General features: G+C 37.2%; 1 long non-coding RNA gene across 1 annotated transcript; it reads right to left on the bottom strand.

Moving 5' to 3' along the window:
- Positions 1 to 2,916: 2,916 nt before the first annotated feature.
- Positions 2,917 to 5,835, bottom strand: LOC110056552 (uncharacterized). Its single transcript, XR_016201763.1, has 2 exons — positions 3,145 to 5,835; positions 2,917 to 3,003 (listed from the first exon to the last, which is right to left on the bottom strand). It is a non-coding gene; the product is annotated as an uncharacterized LOC110056552 (long non-coding RNA).
- Positions 5,836 to 7,405: the final 1,570 nt, after the last annotated feature.

The raw sequence follows: 7,405 nt of genomic DNA, 5'->3' as shown, positions 1-7,405 counted from the left end.
GTAACATGCTGAACACACGCGGACGTCCTCTCGACACGAAATATGTGTTTTCGATTTGAACAGTTAGATACAATACGGCTACTTTTGATTTCGCTAAGTCAACTCAACTTGGCGAGTTGTCCACTGAACGAACGAGAAAGTTCAGCTCAGAACAAAAAATATTTGTGAATATTAACCTGCCCACTCACCTGCTAATTGTTACAAAAGAATTATCGCACGACTGAAGTGGTCTTGATACGAGAAGTATAACACGAAGCAGCCGTAACTAATTTAACAGTCGAACGGCCGGTGCAGTCAAATTTATGGTGCTTGTGAGGGGCGTAAAATTTCCTAATACAAGTTGTCGAGTAACCAAACGTCAGCTGGGGAACGCATTCATAGAAGTGATAAAATAGTTAGCGTTTTCATGAAATATAGATGTAATGAAGATCTCCTGGAAGTCTTCAAATCGAACAAAGAACCTTCTCTAACAATTGAATACCCTGAAAGACAATAAAAATCTCCTTTAGAACAAGATGATTGGATTTTTTGCTGGATCACATTGAAGTGAGAAATTTTAATACACCCTTTGGAAAACGCTGTTTAATATTCGTACAGCCTATTATCATCATAGATGAATCCAAAGCTTTTTTGTTCTCGATTTTGTTTTTCTTTTTTTCTTTAATTTATTCTCGTTTGTTCAAATATCACGGGGCTTTATTTCAATGAATATTAGTCATTTGATGTGGAACTACGTAAGAACTATTTTTTTCAAACTGCCTCTAACGTTGGATTTGTGATTTGGCAGTTGATTGTTTGCTCAACAAGTTCCCTGTTTTCTTGATAATTTGGAAAAAAGGCATTTAGGTGACATGCATACAAATAGAAAAATTAACAACTTAAGCTGCTGTTCAAATTTCGCCCCAAAATTATCATAATTACCATAACCAAGTCTTGGGTCATCTATGGAAGGAATTGTTGAGGAAAATGACACGTTTTCTTATTTGTCACTTTACTGTCGCCCAGTGCTATTGTCCATGCAATTTGTTTGGTTAAAGGTCTCACGAAGCATTTGCTCTTAATTATTTATATTTTTTTAAGAATAAGGAGTACGGGCCTTGCTAGAGTCGTTAAAGAGTAGTTTTAACTATTTTTCACTTTGTTTTATTGTGAAGAAACTGGACTTCCTAAATTTTGAGTGCACGTACGAGTTTTAGTTTTCCGGATCTGTCATCTTTTCGTATCACAATAATTGGTTAACAGGCTGCGCGCAAGCAAAGAGGCTTTTTCCCAGCTCTACTAAAACCCTAGGACTCTTGGAACATTTAAAAACACTGGAACATAAGTTTACAATTGCAGACGTGAAACATTTCTGACGCATTTTTTCCTTGCTTGCTTGAAATCATCTTTGTTATTTTTATTCAGCAACTTGGTATAATTAGGTTTAATCTTTCCTGAGCCCCAAATCGTATCTCTTCACCTGACCAAGGCATGCGGAAGGCAGCTGCAGGATTTTTCATGTTTTTAAACGTGAACTTATTAAAATAAGTGTTCTAACAACGAGGGCACGCAGATAAAACGTGGTTAAATCTCAAGTCGGTCACACAAGGCAAGTTTTAACTTGCATGTTACGCATTTAGTAATGCATGACACTTTCTATCTACACAGAATATAAAAGAAATCTGTCTTCGGCCTTCCTTTTAACGGCTCTACAAGCCTAGCAGCACAACTTTGCCTTTGGCAAGTCGGAAGGGTGATTTCCTGAGTAAACTATGATTTAGTTTTGCTTCTGTTAGGCATCGTTAAGGGCCCCCAATTTTCTGAACACTTTTAGTCGCAGAAAAACACGATTAGATTTTATGCAAAATGATGTACTGGTTGAAAAATCTCTCTCTCTCCAACACTCTTTTTCCATTAAATAAAATACACCTTTCAAAATTAATTTTGCGATTGAAGGTACTAGAAGATGCGAAGAACCGGGCAATTTGATAACGGTTTTTAACGTTACATCTTGTGTAGTCAAGCTTGTCTTGCTGAATTCTCAAAATCGTACCTCGCACTGCAGAAATAAATGTGTCAACAGCATTTCCTCTGAAAGGCACGGAAACTTTTTAACGTAATGTAAACCAGAAATTGAACTGAACCCCGAGGCTGCTTTTTTTCTACATTTCCTCCGATACAGCGGCTTGTTTATAACCTGAAGAGCCAACCTTTCTAATAAAATCAACAAATATTCTGACTTTTAAACTATTGCAGCGATCACTTGAGGATAATATCGAGATAATTTCTCTCGTTTTGTCGCTCAGTTGCCCTCGAACATTATCAGTGACCTCAACAGCTAGCTCACAAAAATTATGGTTAAATCAAAACGGATATAGAGAAGGAAATGTAGCCAAAAGTATTTACGTAACGTATCTCAAAACAACAGGTTGAATCTTGCTGTATTCACCGGCTGATAACATTTGGGTATATTTTTCTTTCAGAGATAACCATTAGCTATGCGAAAGGGAATTTTGTACTTCGACTATTTTGTCTCGAGAACTACACGAGTTGTACCAAAAGGAAATAACTTGACACAGATCAACGTTGCACGACTGGCATTTGTCACAAATGTTAGCTTGCTTTTAAAGGCTAGAGTGAATATCAAATAAACATTTTGAAAACTGTCCGAGCAGCTGTGCGTGTGCTGATGGTAACATGATTCTTTTGCCCTAGAAAAACTCTGTCGCTTTGTAGTTTTACCATAGAGTATCACGAACGTTTTCGCATTTTCGAATTGGTTTTTGTTCTCTCCTTTCATAGTGAACATTTAAGATATTTTATTACGCTTTCTTCCAACGTTCAGCCCATTTTCCACACCTACAGCTCCGACATCACTTATACGCTTATTACGAGAAACGTTTGTATTGTAGTCCTGTTTTATTCAATGCAAAACTCGTTGAACTTGAAGGTTTTATTTTGTTTTATAATTACTGACCTTTCGCAATGTTCTTTTACGGAAACCCGGCTTGAATCCAGTCCAAACTGAAGAGGGATACAAAACAAATCAACTTGAGTGCATGAAATTTATTCTCATCTCAACTGAGGACGTTTGAAAACTGAGTTTAACAAAAGATCGATGAACTTGACCGACGAAAATTAATGTGCACAATATGAATGATTTACCTTTTGAATATACTTATCAGAACAAACTGATTTTGTCCACGTTTGACGGAGTGATGGTGTGACTGAAAAGCCTTCCTGAGGTTAATCAAGAGTAATCTATCTTTTCCGCTCGCTGTCCTTCCAGACTGCCAAACACATTTAGTCCGCCTCGTCGACGTTTCATTCAACTAAAAATGAATAAATTTGACTTGATGTATATTTTCAAGACATACATGTACTTTGGCGTTTTAATGTATTATCAAGAAAATTGCTTTCCGACTTGTCAGTTGTGTTATAATTTCAGACAGGTGAAGTTACATTATGCGCAGAAAATCATTACAAGCAGGACAAAAAGTAGCAGCATCTGTACTACACATATATTTACTGTTCATTTGTGTTTGCGAATGTTGCACACTTTCTTTGGTGCCCTTGTGGTAAACAAGTTGAGCCGGCAGCCGTTAAAAGCTGTTGTGGGAGGTAGCTCAATAGGCTTCCTATCAAACCGGCGGGAGGGAGGGAATTCGTAACCCGTTTGTAGTTTTAACTAATTCGGCCGGATAAAGACAAAACCAAACGGTGCAAGAAAACCTTTTTACAGACAACTTATGCAAATCTTTTCATGCAATTATCGTCTTCTTTAACACAGACTTTCCTGAGGCGAACGAAGATCGTTATATTGTTTGGTCCAAATCTTATTTGGTATTGGTTTTAAAAGCTCATTGTTTTTGTGAAGAACTAAAAACATGCCAACGTTAAATTATAAGTGGGTGCAGGCTAGTGTAGCAACGTTGAGGTTTTAACTTGATGCAAACGAGAACGTGACTCTTGAATTAAGAAAATACTTCGTTTGGTATCATATTTGCAATCAATTGGCCATTTTCTCAGCCTTTGTAGCTTGGCAAAAGCTAAACTGTTCAGTTGTCATCAAACTTTAAAAGGCAATTGACAAGTTGCTTCCCCTCAAAGTAACTGAACAATTAACAGCTTGCGATAATCAAATTCCTCCCTCAAAAGTAATTACTGCCTTTTTTTGCATAAATTACTGTGTGAAAAGCTGGACTGCTAAAACAGGAGTGGAGTAAAGGGGAGAAGAACTGCTCAGCCTTCAAGCCATACAACACTCAAAACATGAGTATTTTATTCACCGATACCGATGAGTCAATACGTTTTAACATGAAAAAGAAAGAGGACTTGTAAACTGCTTAAAACGTCCTCTATTGTTGAATTAAACATGAACCGTTAAATTAAAATCGTTTTGTGGTAATTTCACTGTATGTAATAAAATGGCCATGACAATGAAGCAAAAGAGTTGTAATGAGTCGCACCACATTGAGAACATGCGGCAAGGAACTTCACGTCTAACGCTTTCCAAAAACACGATTTGAGCAAGGAAACTTAAAAAAGAAAAAACGACCAGAAAAATCACTGATTATTTTCAATGACAGCCAGTGATATTTCATGCAAAAACCTACACGAAATTAACAGGAGGTGGTCCGCTAACACACCCTTTGTTGTCCTAGTGCAAATTTTGGGAAGTTCAATTAAGAACGTCTGCGTCTTACGGGATTAAAATTCAATCTTACTTGAATGCTGAAATGTTCAAGGTTTGAGTGGTTGCATTTAGCCTTTGTGAACGTCATAAACGATTTGGCTGAATATATTTTTCATTTATTTTTCACAAAGCTTCTCCTTACAATGAACAACTCGATTTTTCGTCATTTTCTGCTAAGTTGGTTATTGTTTTTCTAATTAACTCTAGAATTTCAAATGAGTTTCATGTATTAATAAGTTCTGAAAATTTAAAAAAAAACATTAACACAGAATACAAATGTTTTGTGAAGAAGTGAATATTCTCTATAAAAAAAACCGTTTCTAAGGTTAGCATAGGTAAATCACGTGATTCCTAGAGTAATTTGTAATAAAAGATTCACGGTCGCAAGTTAATTGTTCAAAAACTTATATTTTGTTGTCCTTTTTAGAGCTTATTTACCGCTAATTGTTCTTAGATTACTTGTTAATAGTTCGCAAAAACGTCATAACTTGAAACAATACTTCATTCGGGCTGAATAAGCTTGAATAGAAATAACCCGAACATCTGAACATGCGCGAAGACTGAAACCATTCTTGGTCTTTTATTGTGCATGCTCTAAAATCTTCGGAATTATTAGACAAGCTCTGAGTTTGCGGTGGTGGTTCGTTCACCGAATCGTGGCAAGTTTGGATGATGAGGGGCAAAAAAGGAGGCATTGTATATTATATTGAGCGATAGTATGTGAGAATAATGCAGAAAGCTGTCGATAGCCACCTTGATTCATGACCTAACTGAGTATAGAATATAACAGACACTCGTGTATAAATTTTAGAATAAGCCAAGCATATTAAAAGGCCATTCTTTCCAGCTTGACACAATACCGTCCGTAACAACAATAAGAACTCTTTCTTAGTGTCCTTGATTATGGGCTACACAAATAAATAACCAGGTAAACTAAGTTTATCCGAGTTTTATCTACAATGTAGCCTTAAACCTCGCTCGCTTACTGTATTCAACCTTGAAACTCGTGAGGTCGACTTGTGGCAAGTTTTATCGTCTGTCTGATTCACACTACTAAAACAACCGTGACAATTACAATGAAATTTGTAAAAACAATGTTAAGCACGCGCGGAACTGTAAATTGCGCATTTGTAAGTGTTTTACGGTCTAGTATAACTGAAACCAACATACCACCTTAGAACAAACATGACCACTGAACACATCTGGGCGAGCACGATGGCTGTCTATAGGAATACCATCGAATTTAATCGCATTCTGTATATTAAGGGAATTGTAAAGTCTAGCCAATCTGGCAAAGACGTCTGATAAGATTTCGATTGGAATTTCAAGATCAATTGGTTCGCATGTGCCACTGATACCAAAGGATTTTCAGGCCACTCCTATAAACCAGTTAGCCATTGTCTGAACTGGTTTATCGAATAATCTCGTTCAGAGTTTCATAAGCCAAAATTACTAGATTTGTATTAGCATATGTCTCGAGGGCCATCACATTACTAATTCACCGCAGTTTTACGCCATGCAGTGGGCAGAATTGATAGCTGAAGGAGAGTAGACCACCGATGAAGATATAGCGAGGAACTTTAGCCTGAGCGAAGAAACAGGAAGGACAGCTAGGAGTGGACGGAATTAAGAGGCAGAAACCTCTGCCGCGCCCGAAATAGACGACCCGCTTGGAAGCGCGTCTTTTTAATATCTACTAAAAGACAGCGGACAAATGAATGTAAATTTCTTAAATGTGTCAGTTTCTGTGGGCTACAATAGTCCTTTTAAGCTATAAATCCCTGTGTTTTGATCATGATTGATTGTAGATTGATTAGGAATTCTAGAGTTGAGACATCTCACGGCTCTCAAGCTTCTAACAAACAATTGGATTATGAGCTCAAGATTTCTATCGCGGGGTGGTTGACGAGCGCGCAGCCCGAGTCAACTATCAGGCGAAAGAAATTAAGAGCGAATAATCTAATTGTTTAGGGTAAATCTACTAGTTGTTCAAAACTTTATCTTAATCCTCCTCACAGGCGTTTTAAAAACACAAAGAAGCGTTTGTTAGCAACCGCACACTGCTGGGCTACTCACTACCTACTACAGAATAGATAGTGATTCGCGCAGCCAGTAAGAGAGCGGCATTCGTGATAGAACCGCGCTTGAGGTATAATTATAAAGTTTAGTCGCATTATTGAGCCCAGGCAAAGCCAAAAGGTTAAAGGTTAAATCAATACAATTAAACAGGCACGACACGCAATTCGTTTTAGAAATGAAAACGTAGAAATTGGAATTCAACCCTAAATTGTAAGATGTCAGCTTAGCTAAGTTAAGTCGGGAGCACTTTTTTTTAGAAGAAGTTGAAAAAGCAGAAGAATTTGGCCGAAGTTGAAGAGATGCAGGGATAAAGTGGGTTTCCGCACTCCGCACTTCAAAGTATTGGTCGTGAACTATCTTCTCTTGTGTTAATTCATGACGCGGCTGCATGCCGATATTGTGAAGAAGGATCTCAGTTAACGGACAGAAGACCAGCCGAAATAAAAGGAATCGCCAATTGAGAGTAAACTGAATAAAGCACATATTTTGCTATTAGAAATGTTGCGCAATGGTGGCAAATCTTCCTACATTTGAACATACTAACTATGATTTGAAATAAGTCACTTATTTGGCTTTTATGTAATCTTATCAAATTAACATATCTTATACATCAAACTAATTAAAGTAAAAGGTTGATTTACGTTTTAACAC

Source organism: Orbicella faveolata, unplaced genomic scaffold (genome assembly GCF_042242905.1).
Source record: "Orbicella faveolata isolate gen_17 unplaced genomic scaffold, um_ofav_v1 contig_35, whole genome shotgun sequence".
Taxonomy (NCBI): Eukaryota; Metazoa; Cnidaria; class Anthozoa; order Scleractinia; family Merulinidae; genus Orbicella; species Orbicella faveolata.
Note: the sequence above shows the minus strand (reverse complement) of the source record. Positions and strands in the feature narration are given on the sequence as shown.